Consider the following 20,336-nt stretch of genomic DNA (forward strand, 5'->3'; position numbering starts at 1 on the left):
GATTTTATTTATTTATTTTAGATATATGTATATATATATATAGAGAGAGAGAGAGAGAGAAAGAGAGCACGAACAGGGGGTGGGGCAGAGGAAGAAAGAGAAGCAGACTCCTCACTGAGCGGGGGCTTGATTCCAGGACCCTGAGATCATGACCTGAGCCAACACTTAACCGACCGAATCACCCACGTACTCTGAATATTAAATTTTAAATTTAGTGAGTGATCAGGGGCGCCTGGCTGGCTCAGTCGGTAGAGCGTGTGACTCTCGATCTGTAGGTTATGGGTTCCAGCCTCATGTTGGGTGTAGAGATTACTTAAAAATAAAACCTTTTAAAAATAAATTTAATTAGTGATGAAATTAAAAGTGATCATTTTCCTTTTAAAATATATTCTGCCCCTCTGTATGGTTGCTTTTCTTTTCTTTTTTTTTTTTTTAAAGACTTTATTTACTTATGTGACAGAGAGACAGCCAGCGAGAGAGGAAACACAGCAGGGGAGTGGGAGAGGACGAAACAGGCTCCCAGTGGAGGAGCCCGATGTGGGACTCGATCCCGGAACACCGGGATCACACCCTGAGCCAAAGGCAGATGCTTAACGACTGCGCTACCCAGGCACCCCATGTATGGTTGCTTTTCAAAAATGCATCTGACCATCCTTAACTCAAATGGTAAGATAATGATGACAAAATGTTAAGAAAAAGTAGGCATCTTTCCAATTCCACAAGAAACTTTCCACCCAGAGGGTTTTTGATGGAGGATTCCATTGTATACAGTACACATTTTAGATAGTCTGGAAGCAGCCTAGGTGACTTGATGTGATAATGATAATAACAGTTATCAGTTATTAAGCATAAAATACATGCCCTGCTAAATATATGTGCTAAGTCTTTTTCATATACAGTGTAGTTACCAATTTTATTTCATAGATAAAGTAAGTAAAGCTCGGAGGAACTCAGAAACTTGCCCCAGGCCGACAGGTGGTGGGCAGCGAAGTGGGAGCTCAGCTAAGGACTGTCTGACACCAAGCACACATTCTGCGCACCAGGTGCAGACACTACAGGTAACTGCTCAGTTTTTCTTGACTTAAAACTGTCACGGTGTTAAAGAAATCCTAAGCTGATGAAATCATTCCTCACATGGAACTTAAGGTTAAAAACAAATTTGTTAAGTTCTAGTCCTTTTAAAACAACTTCTTATTCTGGAAGAGTTGGCCCCTAGTGGGATGATTAGGGCTTATTTGTCAAGGCTAATACTATCCACATATTGAGATGGCGTTTACTCATGCCTGGCCTCGCCAGGAGGAATCGTAGAAATACGAGTCTTCTGTTCACTTCGCCGTCCTTCCATTTCTTTGGCTATCTCTCTGTCTTTGGTAGATTCCAGGGTTCCTTTTGGCTAGAATTCAGAACGCTTCAACTAAACGATACCAATCAATTAAAGTAAAATTTAAAAATCCACCGACAGAATTCTTTTATCGCCAGAATTGTTTCAGTGATAGCTTCTATTCATCTGGATTCTTTCAGTTATCATGACAGATACCCAACTCAAATCAGCTTAAGGAAAAACAATGATTTCAAGGCTCATGCAGCAGAGAAGGATTCTGGAAGGCCCTGGAACAGGGGCACAGCGCCATGAGGTCTCGCCTCATGGTTGTCTGTCTTCCATCTCTGTTGCCCCTGCTCGGCTTCCATCTGCAGACAGGCTCTCTCCACAGGGTGAGAAAGGGGATCACCAGAAGTCTCAGCTGCATTCCCATCTTAGCCACCCCAGGGAAAGATCCTGACCTGCCTCATGTGAGGCCTTCCCTTCACTGTGTGCAGGTATGAGGATCAGCCAGACTGGAGGAACATACCCACCCCTGGGTCCAGGGCTGGGGCCAGGCACAGGTAACTGACAAAGGGGAGTGGGGGAAAAATGTGCTGGGCAGCCGAAAGCAAGAGGCACCCCAGCACATTGTGTACCCTGGGTAGTATAGCCCATTCCTCACCAGACTAACCAGTTTAGTTGACGAGATGTAATTCCTTCAGAATGGAATCTAAGTACTGTCTACCTTTGTACCAGTCAGATTAGATGACCTAGTGTTCCAAAGTAAATGGCTCCAAGATCACAGGAGCTCACAAAATCAAAGATTGATTTCTCCCTCCCAGTATATGTTGGTGAGGTTTAGTACTTGTCTCCTTCTATTCTGATTCGCCCCCAACTGGGTGCATTGCCATATGTGTCCGATGTGTACCACTTGGAGATTGGGTCATGCCTCACAAGTTAAGGGCTCAGTTTTCCACAAGACTATCCTTATTTGAGACACTGGACACACTTCAGGGTTCCCAAGGCCTCCCACCCTTCTGACTGACTGGCTATAAAGCAGGGGTTTCTACAACTCTCTTGGGTTTGATAATTTGCTAGAATGCCTCACAGAACTCAAGAAAGGGCTATACTTACTTTATTTATTTAGTTTATTTCTTTTAGTAATCTCTACACCCAGCATGGGGCTCGAACTCACAACCTTGAGATCAAGAGTCTCACGTTCTTCCAACTGAACCAGCCAGGTGCCCCCAAAGTGCTATACTTATGATTACAATTATATCATAAAGTGTCCTCACAGGCCGAGGTCTGGGAGGGAATGCAGAGCTGCCATGCCCTCTCCTCGGGGAGCCAGCCTGCATCATACTACCGCCAACCAGGAAGCTCCGCTGGGCTTCAGAGTCCAGGATCTCACGTGATTCAGCTCAGTCTCCAGATCCCCTCTGCTTCCCAGAGGTCAGGCTGACCCAGAGTTCCAACCCTCTAGTCACATGCTTGATCTTGCTGGTATCCTGAAAGCTATCTAGGTGCCTGCCACAGTCACGTCATTAGATAACAAAGACACTCCTGTCACTCAGGAAATTCCAAGCATTTTAGAAGCTCTGTGCCAGGAACCCTGGAAAACAACCATACAAATTCTTTATTATACGACATTTTCACTCTAGGATCGAGCCCGAAGGAGCAGCTCCTTTCTGGGACAGTGAGAGAAGGAAAGAACGATGTTGGAACCTCATGTTGGCTCTTGAAGCTTCGACTTTGCAAATGGAGTGATTTATTTCCATTCCTCTCACCTTCGCTTCCTTAAGTCACGTGGCTGGCTCTGACATCACTGAGGTAAGGAGATACAATCTTCCCCCAGTGAGGGGCAGCAAATATTTTGAACAGACAACACTGTATACCACAACCTCCTTTACAGAAAGCTAAAGCTCTGTCACTGAAATGAAATGTTGTTAGTTTGATAAACCTTTTTGTAGTTTCCTAGTTAGTTTTTCTTTGTTTTCTTCCTGGATAGGAAAGCAGAATTTATACTAAGTGTCTACAATATGGCAATCCTGCTTTATATATGCTGTATTATATAAATAACATAGTGATTATATAAGGCATGTATTATTATTATTATTTTATGATTATATTATTATAATGTGTGAATACCCATTTTACAGATATGGAAACTGAGTCTCAAAGATAACTTATCACAGAATTATTAATTGAGTCAGATGAAAATCCAGGTCTGTCTGTCTGTAAAGCTTCTTCCTGGGAGCTTGTTAGATGCAGAATCTCAGGGCCCATCTTCCCACCCTCACCTGCTAAATGAGAAGCTGCATTTTATTAAGATTCCCGGTGATTAGTATGCACATTGATGTTTGGAATTAGATAACACAGAGATTTCAGAAGCTGAGGTTTCTTTTACTGCCTCTTTCCTGTTTCCGCCCCTCATCTGTTAAAAGAACCTAGGAAAAACATCTGTTCAGTGGCTATCACTCACCAATACTTCATACAGTCTCTTTTAAGCCTCATAAAACCCCCATACTGTCAATGCCATCACCCCCACTTTAGAAGTAAGGAAATCCAGTTTTGGGGAGACCAGAGTGCTAATGTAGGAATTGGAAAATAAAAATAATTCCTCTCAGGTGAAATTTAAGTTCAAAATGGCGTAAAGTATTGCTGCTTTTGACTTTCCTTTTTACAAATATTTAATAATCAAATAAAGCTGACAAGGGTACTATCAAAGAAAATCGTAACTGTTTATTGAGTGCTCACAATTTACTAAGCACTGTACTAAGTGCTTTACTTTAAATATGTAAAATTATTATGTAAATGGAATTTATTCTCTCTGTCCATAATAAGTAGAAAGACAAATATCATGAAAGCATTTGGCTTGTTTAACAGGAACTAATGGCTTAAGAGAAGGAATGAAAACGGTTGATTAACTATTGTCAGCAAGACCATCTGCTCATTAGCCAGTGATTCTCAGTCAGGTGTGGGACACCTTCCAAGGGACATTTGGAGCCATATAGGGGCCCCTTTGTTTGTCACAATGAGTGGGAGGTATAACTGGTATTTAATGTGTTGGGACGATGGATGCTAAATGTTCTGCAGAGTATGGGATCCCAGCACAACCAAGTATTGTCTGTCCCCAAATGCCACTGGCACTCTCCTTGAGGAGTGAAGAACGCTGTTACAATTTTTGTATTTATAAAACAAATTTCAACTTTGAGGAGAACAATACTAATTATTCCCACCTCAAAGAGTTAACACATTCAGCTACTAACTCATTGTGATAAACCCTCTAGGACACAGCTGTACTGAAAACCCAGGGGCTTTGAGGTGAGATCCTTAAAGGTCAGAGGGACCACGCCCTTGTCCCATACCTAGAATTCCACAGATGGGGAACCTCCTTCCTCCTGGCCTGCCTGGCCAGTGTTCCTTGGGAAGAGGAGTGGCTAGTTCATTGTGAGGCAGGTTTTACTAGTAGTTACTAGTAGTTACTGCGCTTGAACTCACCCTTCCTTCTTCACTTCCTGCTGAAGGGGTTCTTACCCAAACCGCAGCAAAAGGTCAAGAGTCCCCAGGGAGCAGAGAGGCCAGCTGAAAGTCATGGACTCTTGCTCACCGTTTTGCCATTTGCTCGGCACTGGGAATGCGCTTTGGTCGGGCCGTTCTGTGTGTGGCAATAGTTCACCTGCCCTTGGATTTGCGGGTGAACCAAGTGATAAGGAAGGGAAGCAGACGGAAGCTCCACTCTTCCCTCAGGCCTGAGCCTTTCTCCAGTCCCCTGCAGAATTCCCGTGAAGCTCAGCTATAAACAAAGAGTCACTGTCTTCCCTTGTGTTCTTCCCCCTCCCCCACTCAGTCCGCCGGAAGGAAGGAGCTGGAGGGAGGCTGCAGGGGGGGGCCAAAGGGGGTCTGGAGAGAGGAGGGTCTGGAGGGAGGGGTAGCAGCAGGGAGGCTGAAGGGAGGAGAATGGAGGGAGGGGATCTGAGGAGGGGGCGTCTGGAGGAGGGGATCTGAGGAGGGGGCGTCTGGAGGAGGGGCTGGAGAGAGGGGTCTGGAGAGGGGAGCGGCTGGAGGGAGGGAGTTGAACCGGAAGCAGATTCCTCTGCAGTCTATGAAGTAGTCACACAGTGCTGAGCACTTTACTTAGTGTTTTCTTTACTCAAAACAACTCTGAGGGGCACCTGGGTGGCTCAGTCGGTTAAGCGTCTGCCTTCTGCTCAGGTCATGATCCCAGGGTCCTCGAATCTAGCCCCGCATTGGGCTCCTTGCTCAGCGGGGAACCTATTTCTCCCTCTCCCTCTGCCTGCTGCTCCCCCTGCCTGTGCGCGCGCGCTCTCTCTCTCTCTCTCTCTCAGTCAAATTAATAAATAAAATCTTTAAAAACAAACAACAAAACATCTCTGAGAAATTGGTATTAGCCCTGACATGGAAGCAGGAACTTGGAGACGTTAGTAACTTGCTCAGGGCTACTGAATTAGCGGGTGCTAGAGTTGTAATTGAAATATTGTCTGGACTCTGAAGGCCATAGTTAAAGCATTTTAAAAGACAAAACAATTTCTTCCATGTTTTATGATACAGATTTACCAACGATGCTTTTTTTTTTTTTTTTTTTTTTTTAGTTTGTAAGTAGATCTGAAGCTGTTTTTTGAGGAAAAAAATATTGTGGTTCTGGTAGCTTCTCCGAGAAAGTAGGATGCTCTGTCTCTGGCAAGAATATAAATCAGGTTCCTAAATTTCCCCAACACTTTCAGCCATGCCATCTGCACGTCTAGGATCTAAAACATATGTATTTTCCTCTGCTCAACAACACAGAAGACTGGCATTCTAGTCATTTGTCCCTATGAATTTATTGCAATTTAGCACTTGCCAGAAGTTTGCTTGTGACATCTGATGAGAGAGAGAAAGAGAGAGAGAGAGAAGGGAAGAATGTGAAAAAGATGTGTGGAAATTATGTTTATCTGCTTTTCCAAGGTCTCTAAGTTATTTGTATTATAGGAGATGATCAGAAAATACTGTTCTTGGCTGTGTGTGTGTATGTGTAATCATAGTTCCCTTAGGAATATCTTTGTAAGAGTAATCAAACAATACTCTTAGGCGAATCTCTTTTTACTAACTTCTAAGGGTGCTTTAATTGATCTGGCAGGAGTGGTAGGTGTCCCTTTCCTCACTGTTTAGGGTCTGTCTATAAAATTGACGTTTGATGGAAGAAGGCTTTCTTTTTAAGTACAGAAGGCTGGTTCTTCAAAGTATACAAATGCCCAGGCTCTCATACTTATTGAAATAATCATCCACTACACTATTCAATGTGTTTATGTAAGCATCCCTGGGAGAAATTCTTGCTGGAGTCCAGTTCACCTTTATGGAAGAGTTTATGTGCATTATTCTATTTGGAAGGAGACTTCACACTAAATGTCTTTGTTTTATTGTTTCGGTTACTAGAAAACTCATGGCCAAACGCAGATTCAACTACACTACTTAATCATTCCAGAGGCTAAGTATACATGTTTTTCCTTAAAATACTACATTTTACATTTTAATCATCACCTTGTTTTTTAATATTTTGTAAATCCCCTAAAACATCCCCTCCCACTTAATTTTTTCCCCCCATTGGCATAGAATTACCCCATAGATTACTTGCTAACTGTCAAGGGCAAAAATACCTTAAAAATGATGATATCTGGCTTTTACCACTCCAACACAGTGATCAATTTTATAATTACTAATAGTAGGACAATCAGGCATTCTGTGCCTCCTGATACATGCAATAGGATGTACGTATTACCACTTGCCAAAAATGTTAGCCTGAATGTAATCAAGTCTTTAGGTCTTCCAGTTCTTAGAAATAGAACAGAGAAATAAGTTAAACTGAACAATATCCTAAAGAAACAAAGTCAAATGTACAATGTGGGAGATTGTACATACACATGGCCATGTCTCTTAGAAAACTGAATTTCATGAAAATAGGTAGGAGGTAGAGTGTGTTCTCGATTAAAAGAGGTGGGAGCAGGTACAGGAACTAAATCAACAGTCATTACTGATGGGCTCGTAAGAGTATGGCCACTTTGGAAAACAGTTAACAAGGTAAATGTACATTTACTACGTGATCCAGCAATTCCTCACCTAGGTATCCACCCAAGAGAAGATATGTATTCACACAAGGACTTGTGCATGAATGTTCATTGCAGCATTATTTGTAAAGTCCCCAAACTGGAAATAATCCAGATGTCCAGGAGCTGGTGAATGGATAAACAAAATGTGATCTGTGTATACAACGGAATACTACTTGGTCATAAAAAGGGACAAACTATTGCCACATGTCATAACATGGATGAACATCAAAAACATTATGCTAAATAAGAGAAGCCAGATGCATGCCTATTGTATGATTCCATTGGTAGGACATGTCTAGAAAAGGCAAATCTGTAGAGACAGTAAGTAGGTCAGTGGTTGTCGGAGGCAGGGGTGGAAAGAGAGATTTACTACAATGGTCATGAGGGATCTTTTTGGGGTAAAAAAAAATGTTCTAAAACTAGATTGTGGTGGGGGCGCCTGGGTGGTGCCGTCAGTTAAGCTTTGCACTCTTGGTTTCCGCTCAGGTTGTGATCTCAGGGTCTTGGGATAGAGCCACGCCTTTGGCTCCACACTCAGTGCCGAGCCTGCTTGAGATTCTCTCTTCCTCTCCATCTGCTACTCCCCCCACTTTCTCCCTTTCTCTAAAATAAAGAAATCTTTTAAAAAAACTAGATTGTGGTGATGGCTGCACAACTCCGTACATTTACTAAAAATCATCGAATCGTACACGTAAAATGAGTGAATTTTGTAGAAATTACACCTCAATAAAACTGATTAAAAATATATATATATATATACACACACATATATGTAACAGGGGCACCTGGGTGGCTCATTTGGTTGGGGATCCGACTCTTGGTTTTGGTTCAGGTCATGATCACGAGGTTGTGAGATCAAGCTCTGTGTTGGGCTCTGCACTCAGCGGGGAGTCTGCTTCTCTCCTTCTCCCTTTATCCCTCCCCCTGCTTGGACATGCTCACTCTCTCTCTCTAAAAAATAAATAAATCTTAAAAAAAAAAAAAGAATATGGTAGAAGTGATCCTAGACCTCCAGAGACCTCACAGATTTCACTTTCCCATACTGAAACCTTCCCTGAGACTGTCATGGAAGAGAACTGAGGTGCCTAACCAATGGCCAGCGCCAACCACTGCACCTGGGAATGAGGCCATCTTGAATCTTCCAGCCCAGCTGACTTCTAGGCGACTGTAGCCACAGGAGCGAATATAAGGGGAACCAGCAGAAGGAACACCCAGCTGATTCATGAATCATTAGACGTAATAAATTTTTTTACACTAGTAATATGTAGAGACACAATTAAATAAAAATATATGGGTGAAGCAATATGGCAAAATGTTAACAATTGTATTTAAATGGTGGCTACATGACAATTTATTGCACTCTTTCTATTTTCTGTGTGTTTGAAAAATTTTAAATGAAAAGTTAAAGTAGGCACATAGGAGAAAGCATACCTAGAAAAGAAAATAGGCATTTGGGGGTGGTTATAAGTCTCTCCCTCAGTTCATGTCTATACTTCCACCCATGTAATTCTTGGAATTTGAGATAGGTCCCTAGTGAGAAGCCACTGAGAGGAAACAGAAGAGCTTCTAATCAGAGGAAAGAACAGATGCAAGACATAGAAACAGGACAGGGCAAGGTTCATTTGGGGCTTACTCATTTATTTAACAAAAATTATTAGCATCTACTATGTACTCGGTACTGAAAAAGGTATTGCGGATTCATTCAGTAGTGAACAAATCGGCTAAAATTCTGGCCTCCTCGGAGCTTACATTCTAGTGAAGGAAGACAAATAATAATAAACAGGTGAATGGTATATATGGAAAATCAGATAAGGAGTGGATCCAGGTTTTGTGAGATTATACACACATTTGGAACATTCATTAGAAAAATAAAAACAAAATGATCTTTCGTGGCAAATTTTACAGAAATATATGATTGTGTGACTACACTTCTGGGGCCCTTCCAGTGCCGGGTTCGAATCCTGATGCTTCATCAGCTTCAGGGTAAATCTGCTCAAGTGTTGTTTGGATTTCCCCAGAAGACCGGGGATGAGGATGTGGATGTAAGTGGCGGATGTGGGAAATAATTCCAGGCAGTAGAGGGAATGGATGGGAATGTGAGAGAGAGAAGAAAAAGAAGTCAAGGAATGTGCTCACTCCTCCCTGGGGAATAGGACTTCGCATAGAACATGAAGCTGACTTCCTCACTTGAAGGGCAAGGAGACTGGGGTGTTTGTGTGCACTACCCTGCTAGTCACCGGTTGAAGCTTGTTCCCCGGGGCATCATTTCCGGGGCACCTCTGGCCTGCAGGGGGCAGAGTATGTGCCAGCAGTTGGAAATGGGACTGGCCTGCACTGGAGTCTTAAGAGGGAGGTGCGGGTCCTGCCTCGAGGGCAAGTCCATACTTGCCCCACTCTGATCCATTCATGCTACCCTCCCCACACAGCCCCTGGCCCTGCATTAGGTTCATGGCAACCTGTCCCCAAGTCTTCCGCACTGGGGAGTCAGATTTTCTAAAAAATACACTGTAACAGGGTGGTTGGAAGCTCATGCTACAGCTTTCCCTGCTGTAGTTGGTCCCCAAACTGCAGCTGATATTCACCACCTCCCTCATCTGCCACCATTCTAGACTCTCCCCACCCTTAGCTCATCTTTCTGCTGGCCTAGGTTGCTTGGCCAGGGAGAAACCAAACCCTTTCCGGGAGGGATCTGGAAATGACAAGTGGTGGTGGCCTGGTGAATCCCTAAGTTCCGGACATATCTTTCCCTGCCTCAATGATGCAACAGCAATCTTATTTCCTCACAATATCTGGCTCACCTACTTCCATCAGGATAGTAGCTCCACTCTGTTTTCTGATCTACTAACATGAGAAGCTCCCAGTGGCAGTCAGAACTCTTGCTCCAGTAGAACCGCTGCTAAATCCCTCAGAAGAAGTGTCTCTGTGGTCAAGGAGAGCCTAAAATTGCAGGGACAAGGCCTGCGGCCACTTTTTGTTTTCAAGACCTGTGTCCTCTAACAGAGACGGAGCACCTCATCTCTGCCAGTTCAAAGGGATTTCATGGGCAACGTGGGCAGAGGAAATACTGCAAAGGCCCAGGCAGAGAAAAACAGATGTTTTAAAAGGAACAAAGCATGGGCTTAGACTTCTATGAATACTGGAAGAGAACAGATTGACGCTAACACTGCCTGTAGAGAAAAGTGTATAGTTGGAGAAACTTATGTCTGGCCAGATTTTTTGTTTGGGAAAATTAAGGGAAGGTGTTATCATGTGTGCAAAAGCCCTGATAAAATACTTGTATGGAAAAAAATTGCTTGGGCATATGACAGACCAAGTTCATCAAGAGTTAAACCAACATTTAAAATTTAAGAATTGAGAGATCATGGCATAAAGGACTGGTAACAGACATTAAAACCATTTAAACTTAAGGTTAGACTACAAAAGCAAATGCAAATTTTATTGGAAACCCTGAGGAAGACCTAAATTAATGGAGAGATAGATGACATTGAGAGAGGAAAGCCTACGTGTTTATTCCACTTACTGACTCATCTGTTGATGGACACCGAATTCGTTTTCCTATTACAAATAAGACTGAAGTGAATATTCTCATATTCTTCTTCCTATGCACAAAGGCTTGAGTTTCTCTGTTACATGTACTTTACTTTTTTAAAGATTTTGTTTATTATTTATTTGAGAGAGAGACAGAGATAGTGAGGGAGAGCATGAGCAGGGAGAAGTGGGAGAAGCAGGCTCCCTGCTGAGCAGGGAGCCCTATGTGGGACACGATCCCAGGACCTCGGGATCATGACCTGAGCCGAAGGCAGATGCCCAACCGACTGAGCCACCTAGGCACCCCTATTACATGTACTTTAAAGTGGAATTCCTTATTTGAAAGACATTCTTGTGTTCAATTTAATAAGATGTTCCTAAATCATTCTCCAAAGGGGTTGTACACATTATCTTCCCACCAACAGGACATGAAAGTCCTTGTTGCTTCACATTCTTGCCAATATTTAGGACTTTATCGTTATTGAAATTTACATGAGTACTAGTGGGACTGAGCACCCTTTCATATGTTCTGGTTATTTGACTTTTCCTGTCTGACAATTGCCTGTTCATATCTTCTGTTCATTTTTCTGTTGGGTTATTTGTCTTTTTTTGTTGTTGTCTTTGATTAGTAGGGTTTCTCAATACATTGCAGATACTAATCATTGGTAATTTATGTAGATTACAGACTTCTCCTGCCAGTCTACGGTGTGTCGTTTGATTTTATTTATGATATCCTTTTGGGAGTCTGTTTTGTAGTGTTTGAACCTTGGGGCATCGACCACAGGTGTCTGAGTAGTAAAGATCTGGGACTTTTAGCAGGATGATGAATGATGTGCATGATGTGGGTAGGCTCTTATGCCAGACTGTTGGCACTTAAATCCTTTGGGCAAATTATTAATCTTTCTGTGCCTCATTTTTCTTGTTTGTAAAGTGGGGATATTAATAGTACATGTCTCATAAGGTTGTTGTAAGGATTGAATGGATGTGCTTTTTTCTATTACTGCGTAACAAATTACCACAAGTTTAGCAACTTAACACAACACGAACTGATTAGCTTACAGTTTCTGTGGGTCAGGCATCGAGTCTGTTTTCCTCTCACACGACCACCACACTCACAGCACCTCTGACATCAGATACATGGGGCTTTCCCCCCACCGAGCAATTCTCTGTGACGCTAGCTGGCTGTCCTACAATTTACCTCAAATCCGACACCATCTACCTAGAGATGACATGAGACCCCACAGGTTAAGGGCTCAGTCCTACAAGACTGCCCCCCATCCTCACTTCAGATGCCAATTGAGAGTCTAGGTTGTCACCTGTGCTTCTGACCTATAGGCTATAAATCCGAGGTCCCATGACCCCCTTTGAGGGTTCGATTAACTTACTAGCGTGGCACACAGAACTCAGGAAAACAGTTTTCTTAATGTTTACCAGTTTATTAGAAGAGGATATGATGAAAGATGCAGATGAACATCCAGATGGAACAGGTGCATAAAGCAAAGTGTGTGGTAAAGGCACGGAGCTTCCATCTTTCTGAGGGCACCACTCTCCCCCATCCTCCACATGTTCACCAACCTGGAAGCTCTCAGAAGCCTGTACTTTGGGATTTTTATGGAGGCTTCATCACATAGGCATAAATCATTAACACCATTTCTATCCCTTCTCCCCTCTCTAGAGAATGGGTGTGGGGTTGAAAATTCCAAGCCACTCCTCTTGGTTTCGTCCTTCTGGTGACCAGCCCCCTTCCAGGAGCCCCCAGTCACCTCATTAGAACAAAAGACACTTTTATCACCTTGAAATTCCAAGGGATTTAGGAGCTCTGTTCCTGGAGTCAAAGACCAAATATCAGAACAAAAGTTGTTTCTAGGGCTGTTGTCACTTAGAAAGTCATGGAAATTTTAGGAGCTCTGTGCCAGAAACTGGGGACAGAGATCAATATATATATTTTCTATGATCTCTTAGGGTTCCAAGTATGTTTTTACTGGATCCGACGCTTTCACAAAACTGAAATCAGGGTTTTGGCCAGGGTTTCAATCTCCCCTGGAGTTTGGGGTCTTCTTCTAAGCTCACTGGTTGTTGGCAGAATTCAGTTCCTTATGGTTGTAGGCACTTTCTTGCTGTTGGCCAACTGGGCATTCTTCTCATATTCTAGAGGTTGCTGGCCTTCCCCGCCATGTGGTCCTCTCCCCAACACAGCAGTTTGCCCCTGAGGCCAGCAGGAGAATCTCTCTCATCCTCCAAATTTCTTTCTTCAGGAAGGGCTCAGTGACTTTTAAGAGCTCATATGATTAGGTCAGGCCCACCCAGGATGATTTCCCTTTTGATTAACTCAGAGTAAACTGATGAGGGACTTTATTATATCTGCAAAATCTCTCGTGCCATGTGATGTAATATAATCATGGGAGCTCCTATTCCACCACAGTTACAAGTCACACTCACACTCAGTAGGGAAGAGTTTGTACAGAGTGTGTACAGTGGGGTCAGGAATCTTGGGGTCATCTTAGAATTCTATCATGACATTTCTACTCACTGGCTAACCTGCAACAGGTTTCAGTTAATTCCATAAACACATTTGTATTTACAACTTGAGAAATTTCATACTGAAATTTTTTTTTTTTTTAAAGTAAGTTCTACACCCAGTTTGGGGCTTGAACTCATGACCCTGAGATCAAGAGTTGTATGCTCTATGAACTGAGCCAGCCAGACGTCCCTCATATTGGGGTTTCTTATCTGTTATCCTCTGAGCCCTTTGGGAAAGGGCAGTCTTGAACAGAATGGAGGGCAGGAGTAAAAGCTACCCCCCGAACCCCTGCCAGAAGTCGCGGAGGGTCAGGACAAAGCCAAGAAGCTCTGTGCCTTCTTTTCAGGCGAGGACTGACAGCTGGAGCCAATGACATGCTTGTGTCTGACATTTGGTTGCTCTATTAATTACACAGATGAATAATTTTTCATTAGGCTTCCTCATTCGAAGTTGAATATGCCTGCATTCTCTTTAGGGTCTTTAGAAAATTAGATTTCTGATTTATTTTATAGAATTTTAACTCAGTTATTTTTATTTATTTTTATTTTTTTTTAATGATTTTTTATTATATTATGTTAGTCACCATACAGTACATCCCCGGTTTCCGATGTAAGGCTCGATGATTCATTAGTTGTGTATAACACCCAGTGCACCATGCAATACGTGCCCTCCTTACTACCCATCACCGGTCTATCCCATTCCCCCACCCCCCTCCCCTCTGAAGTCCTCAGTTTGTTTCTCATAGTCCATAGTCTCTCATGTTTCATTCCCCCTTCTGATTACCCCCCCTTTCTTTATCCCTTTCTTCCCCTACCGATCATCCTAGTTCTTATGTTCCATAGATGAGAGAAATCATATGATAGTTGTCTTTCTCTGCTTGACTTATTTCACTTAGCATTATCTCCTCCAGTGCTGTCCATGTTGTAGCAAATGTTGAGAACTCATTCTTTCTGATAGCTGAGTAATATTCCATTGTATATATGGACCACAACTTCTTAATCCAGTCATCTGTTGAAGGGCATCTCGGCTCCTTCCACAATTTAGCTATTGTGGACATTGCTGCTATGAACATTGGGGTGCATATGGCCCTTCTCTTCACTACGTCTGTATCTTTGGGGTAAATACCCAGTAGTGCAATGGCTGGATCATAGGGTAGCTCAATTTTTAACTTTTTAAGGGACCTCCACACTGTTTTCCAGAGTGGCTGTACCAACTTGCATTCCCACCAACAATGTAGGAGGGATCCCCTTTCTCCACATCCTCTCCAACAATTGTTGTTTCTTGCCTTGTCTATTTTTGCTATTCTAACTGGTGTAAGGTGGTATCTCAGTGTGGTTTTGATTTGAATTTCCTTGATGGCTAATGATTTTGAACATTTTTTCATGTGTCTGTTAGCCATTTGTATGTCTTTATTGGAAAAGTGTCTGTTCATATCTTCTGCCCATTTTTTGATTTGTTTATTTGTTTCTCGTGTATTGAGTTTGAGAAGTTCTTTGTAGATCTTGGATACCAGTCCTTTATCTGTAGTGTCATTTGCAAATATATTCTCCCATTCCGTGGGCTGCCTCTTAGTTTTTCTGACTGTTTCCTTGGATGTGCAGAAACTTTTAATCTTGATGAAGTCCCATAAATTCATTTTATCTTTTGTTTCTCTTGCCTTTGGGGATGTGTCATGAAAAAGGTTGCTTTGGCCGATGTCGTAGAGGTTGTTGCCTATGTTCTCCTCTAGAATTTTGATGGATTCCTGTCTCACATCGAGGTCTTTCATCCATTTGGAGTTTATTTTTGTGTATGGTGTGAGATAGTGGTCAAGTTTCATTCTCTTGCATGTAGCTGTCCAATTTTCCCAGCACCATTTATTGAAGAGACTGTCTTTTTCCCACCGGATGTTTTTTCCTGCTTTATCAAATATTAGTTGCCCAAAGAGCCGAGGGTCCATTTCTGGGCTCTCTATTCTGTTCCATTGGTCTATGTGTCTGTTTTTGTGCCAGTACCATGCTGTCTTTGTGATCACAGCTTTGTAGTACAGCTCGAAATCCGGCATTGTGATGCCCCCAGCTTTGTTTTTCCTTTTCAACAGTTCCTTGGAGATTCGGGGCCTTTTCTGTTTCCATACAAATTTAAGGGCTGTTTGTTCCAGTTCTTTGAAAAATGTCCTTGGTATTTCGATCGGGATACCATTGAAAGTGTAGATTGCTCTGGGTAGCATGGACATTTTAACTATGTTAATTCTTCCGATCCATGAGCATGGAATATCTTTCCATCTTTTTATGTCTTCCTCAATGTCTTTCAAGAGTGATTTATAGTTTCTAGAATATAGGTCCTTTACGTCTCTGGTTAAGTTAATTCCAAGGTAACGTATGGTTTTTGGTGCTATTGTAAATGGGATGGATTCCCTAATTTCTCTTTCTTCGGTCTCGTTATTCGTGTATAGAAATGCAACTGATTTCTGAGCATTTATTTTGTATCCTGCCACATTACTGAATTGCTCTATAACTTCTAATAGTTTGGGAGTGGCTTCTTTTGGGTTTTCCATATAGAGTATCATGTCATCTGCAAAGAGAGACATTTTGACTTCTTCTTTGCCAATTTGAATACCTTTGATCCCTTTTTGTCGTCTGATTGCTGTTGCAAGGACTTCTAGTACTATGTTGAATAATAGTGGCGAGAGTGGGCATCCTTGTCGAGTTCCTGATCTTAAGGGAAAGGCTTCCAGCTTTTCCCCATTGAGAATAATATTTGCAGTAGGCTTTTCATAGATGGCTTTTATGAGATTGAGAAATGTACCTTCTATTCCTACACTCTGAAGGGTTTTAATCAGGAAAGGATGCTGTATTTTGTCAAATGCTTTTTCGGCATCGATTGAGAGGATCATATGGTTCCTGAGTCTTTTCTTGTTGATATGATGTATCACGCTGATTGATTTGCGAATATTGAACCACGCTTGCATCCCAGGTATGAATCCCACTTGATCGTGATGGATAATCCTTTTAATGTACTGTTGGATTCTATTAGCAAGTATCTTGTTGAGGATTTTGGCATCCATATTCATTAGGGAAATCGGTCTGTAATTCTCCTTTTTGATGGGGTCTTTGCCTGGTTTGGGGATCAAGGTAATATTGGCCTCATAGAATGAGTTTGGTAGCTTTCCTTCTGTTTCTATTTTTTGAAATAGCTTTAGGAGAATAGGTATTATTTCTTCTTTGAATGTTTGGTATAATTCCCCAGGAAAACCGTCCGGGCCTGGAGTTTTGTTATTTGGAAGGTTGTTTATCACTGACTCAATTTCTTCATAATTAATTGGCCTGTTTAAGGAATCAATTTCTTCCGGTTTCAATCTTGGTAGTTTATAGGTTTCCAGGAAGGATTCCATCTCTTCCAGATTGCTTAGTTTATTGGCATATAGCTGTTGATAAAAATTTCTAATAATCCTTCCAATTTCAATGGTGCTCGTCGTGACCTCTCCTTTTTCATTCATAATTTTAATAATCTGGGTCCTTTCTCTTTTCTTTTGGATAAGTCTTGCCAGGGGTCTGTCAATTTTATTGATTCTCTCAAAGAACCAGCTTCTAGTCCTGTTGATCTGCTCTACTGTACTTCTGGTTTCTGCTTGATTGATTTCAGCTCTAATTTTGGTCAACTGCTTCCTCGTGCGTGGATTAGGCCTGTCCCTCTGTTGCTGTTCCAGCTTCTTGAGGTGAGAATATAAAAACTGCATTTTAGATTTTTCTATTCTTTTGAGTGAGGCTTGGATGGCTATGTATTTCCCCCTTAGGACTGCCTTTGCAGTATCCCATAGGTTTTGGACTGTTGTATTTTCATTCTCATTGGTCTCCATAAATTGTTTAATTTGATTTTTGATTTCCTGGTTTATCGATTCATTCCTGAGCAGGATGGTTCTTAGTCTCCAAGTGTTTGAGTTTCTTCCAAATTTTTCCTTGTGGTTGAGGTCCAATTTCAGAGCGTTGTGGTCTGAGAATATGCAGGGGATAATTTCAATCTTTTGGTATCTGCTGAGACCTGTTTTGTGCCCCAGAACATGGTCTATTCTTGAGAATGTTCCATGGGCATTAGAATAGAATGAGTATTCTTTGGTTCTGGGGTGTAGTGTTCTATATATATCTATGAGGTCCAACTCATCGAGTATGGCATTCAAAGCCTTTGATTCTTTGCTTAGTTTTTGCCAGGGTGTTCTGTCTATTTCTGATAGTGGAGTGTTGAGGTCCCCTACTATTAATGTATTTTTATTTATATGTCTCTTTATTCTGGTTAAGAGTTGGCTTGTGTATCTTGCTGCTGTTGGGGGCGTATATATTTATAATTGTCATATCCACTTGTTGAATACTTCCCTTAAGAATAATATAGTGCCCTTCTGCGTCTCTAACTATAGTCTGTAGTTTAAAATCCAATTTATCTGATATGAGAATTGCTACCCCAGCTTTCTTTTGAGGTCCATTTGCGTGAAAGATGGTACTCCATCCCCTTACTCTCAGTCTGAATGCATCTTTGGGTTTGAAATGAGTCTCTTGTAGACAGCAAATGGATGGGTCATTTCTTTTTATCCAATCTGCAACCCTGTGGCATTTTATGGGATGGTTCAAACCATTTACATTAAGACTGATTACTGAGAGATATGATTTTAATGTTGCCATGTTGCCAGTAAAGTCTTTGTTTGTATTGGCTGTGACTTTCTGTTCTGTATCACTCTTGGGGCCTTTTTACTTTTATAGAACCCCCCGTAATATCTCCTGTAGGGCTGGTTTCGTGGTTACGAAATTGGTTAGTGACTGGCGATTCTGAAATGTCTTTATTTCTCCATCAATTCTGAATGAGAGCCTTGCTGGATAAAGGATCCTTGGCTGCATGTTTTTCTCTGAAAGAGCTTTAAATATGCTCCCCCAACCCTTTCTCTCATTCCAGGTCTGTGTAGACAGGTCTGACGTAATTCTGATGCTTTTGCCTTGGTACGTGAGAAATTTCTTTGCCCTGGCCGCTTTCAATACTGTATCCTTGCATCTAATATTTGCGAATTGCACTATGACGTGACGTGGCGTAGGTTTGTCGTGGTTGAGCTTGGGAGGGGTCCTCTCTGCCTCTTGGACACGAATGTTTGTTTCCCTCGCTAGATTAGGGAAGTTTTCAGCTACAATTTGTTCAAATATCTCTTCTAGACCTCTGTTTTTCTCCACCCCCTCGGGGATGCTGATGATTCTAACATTGGATCGTTTCATTGAGTCAGTAATCTCCCGTAACCTACATTCGTGGGCGTGGATTTTTTTAAGACCATCTTCTATTTTCATTTTTTCCTCTATTAACCCATCCTCCAATTCACTAACCCGTTCCTCTGCTTCTGCGACCCTGGCCATCAGAGCCTCTAGTTTTGCCTGCATTTGGCTCATAGAATTTTTAATTTCTGTCAGATTCGCTCTCATTTCTGTCCTTAGGGATTCTATATTCTCAGTAACCTTTTCGTTAATAGTTTTTTCAATTCTACTCATCATTTTGACCATCGTTACTCTGAATTCCATTTCTGATAATTTGGTTACATCCATATCCATTATTTCTGTGGCAGAGGCCACAGACTCACTGTCTTTTCTTTGCTGGGGGGGGGCTTCTCCTTCTTGTCATTCTGATGAAGAGAGGTTGTGGGGTTTCCAGAGCCCAAATTATTGACTGGGTCCCAGGCCGTGTCCCTTGTTTTATAGGGATCTTAGGGATGTGGGCTTCTTCTTTAAAGATTTTATTTATTTATTTATGTGGCAGCCAACCAGCGAGAGAGGGAACAGAAGCAGGGGAGTGGGAGAGGAAGAAGCAGGCTCCCAGCGGAGGAGCCCGATGAGGGACTCCTTTCCGGAACGCCGGGATCACGCCCTAAGCCGAAGACAGGCGCTCAATGACTGCGCCACCCAGGCGCCCGGGTTGTGGGCTTGATTTTTCAGCCTGCCTTCTGTGTTCTGGGGGAGGGGCCTGCCGCGCCGATACTCAGGCAGCCCTGTTTGGGTAGAGTCTCGGTGTCCCCTGCGAGGGGGGATGGGGATGGGCACTCCCTGAGCCGGTATTTCCAGGCTTTTGTTCTCTGGCGGCTTTCCCTGGCGGTTTGCTGTGCCTCTTCTGAGAGTCAGAGCAGCAGCGGCCGAATTTCAGCCTCTGTCACGGAACAGAAGGATTGCGGCCCGTTCTCTACTAATGTTCTGGCCACTTTAACTCTGTTTCTGTTGGTGCTGCTCAACCCTGCAGCGTCCCGGGATGTGCGCCCCACACCCGGCGTCCCAGCCCTCACTTCCAGGGCCGGCGTGTCTCTGTCCTTTGTGTTTCTAATGCCGCCAGCCGCCCCGCGCGCTCCTGGGTCTCCCTGTCTCAGTCTCTGCCTGGTGAGCGCACCGGGATTCCGGGGTTCCGGGAGATGCCTGGTGGCGCGCCCGTTCACGGCTCACCGGTCTCAGTCCGCTCTCTCGCGGGTGCCCTCTGTGAGCCCGCCCGCTCCCCCGTGCAGGTGGCTGCCGCTTCCCGGCGCCCGAACGCGGCGGCTCCCTCCCCCTTCCGTTTATCTTCCGATATCTGTGCCCGGTTTCATGGCTCCCCGCTTCGTACCTCAATACTCAGCGCTGGAGATGTTCATTTGTAGAGATCCAGATGCGTCTTCCTGCGTCTCAGGCTGGTTCCGTGGTTGTTTAGGCTGGTCTGGTACCTATCCAGCTCGACTCGGAGGACCGGCTGAAAACGGTGTCTCCTACTCCTCTGCCATCTTAACTCTGTCTTAACTCAGTTATTTTTAATGATGACTTGAAGAAAGAAGAGAAATCATCATTCATAGAATTTTTAATGGGAAAAGTAATTTCAATATTCTTTAGGGGAAGCATTCTTGGGCAAAAGTTACCCA

At 43.0% G+C, this 20,336-nt stretch overlaps 1 protein-coding gene across 4 annotated transcripts in view; it reads left to right on the forward strand.

Annotated features, from left to right (window-relative positions):
- The first annotated feature begins 930 nt into the window (after positions 1-930).
- Positions 931-20,336, forward strand: part of ADCYAP1 (adenylate cyclase activating polypeptide 1) — a 66,133-nt gene continuing 46,727 nt past the window's right edge. For all 4 annotated transcript variants that reach the window (XM_045781941.2, XM_087869943.1, XM_087869944.1 and 1 more), the window contains exons 1-2: positions 931-1,058; positions 2,965-3,133. The gene's annotated coding sequence lies outside the window, so the exon portion shown is untranslated. The remainder of the gene's footprint in view (positions 1,059-2,964; positions 3,134-20,336) is intronic.

Source organism: Ursus americanus, chromosome 19 (genome assembly GCF_024610735.1).
Source record: "Ursus americanus isolate L20-20 chromosome 19, mUrsAme1.1.p, whole genome shotgun sequence".
Lineage (NCBI taxonomy): Eukaryota > Metazoa > Chordata > Mammalia > Carnivora > Ursidae > Ursus > Ursus americanus.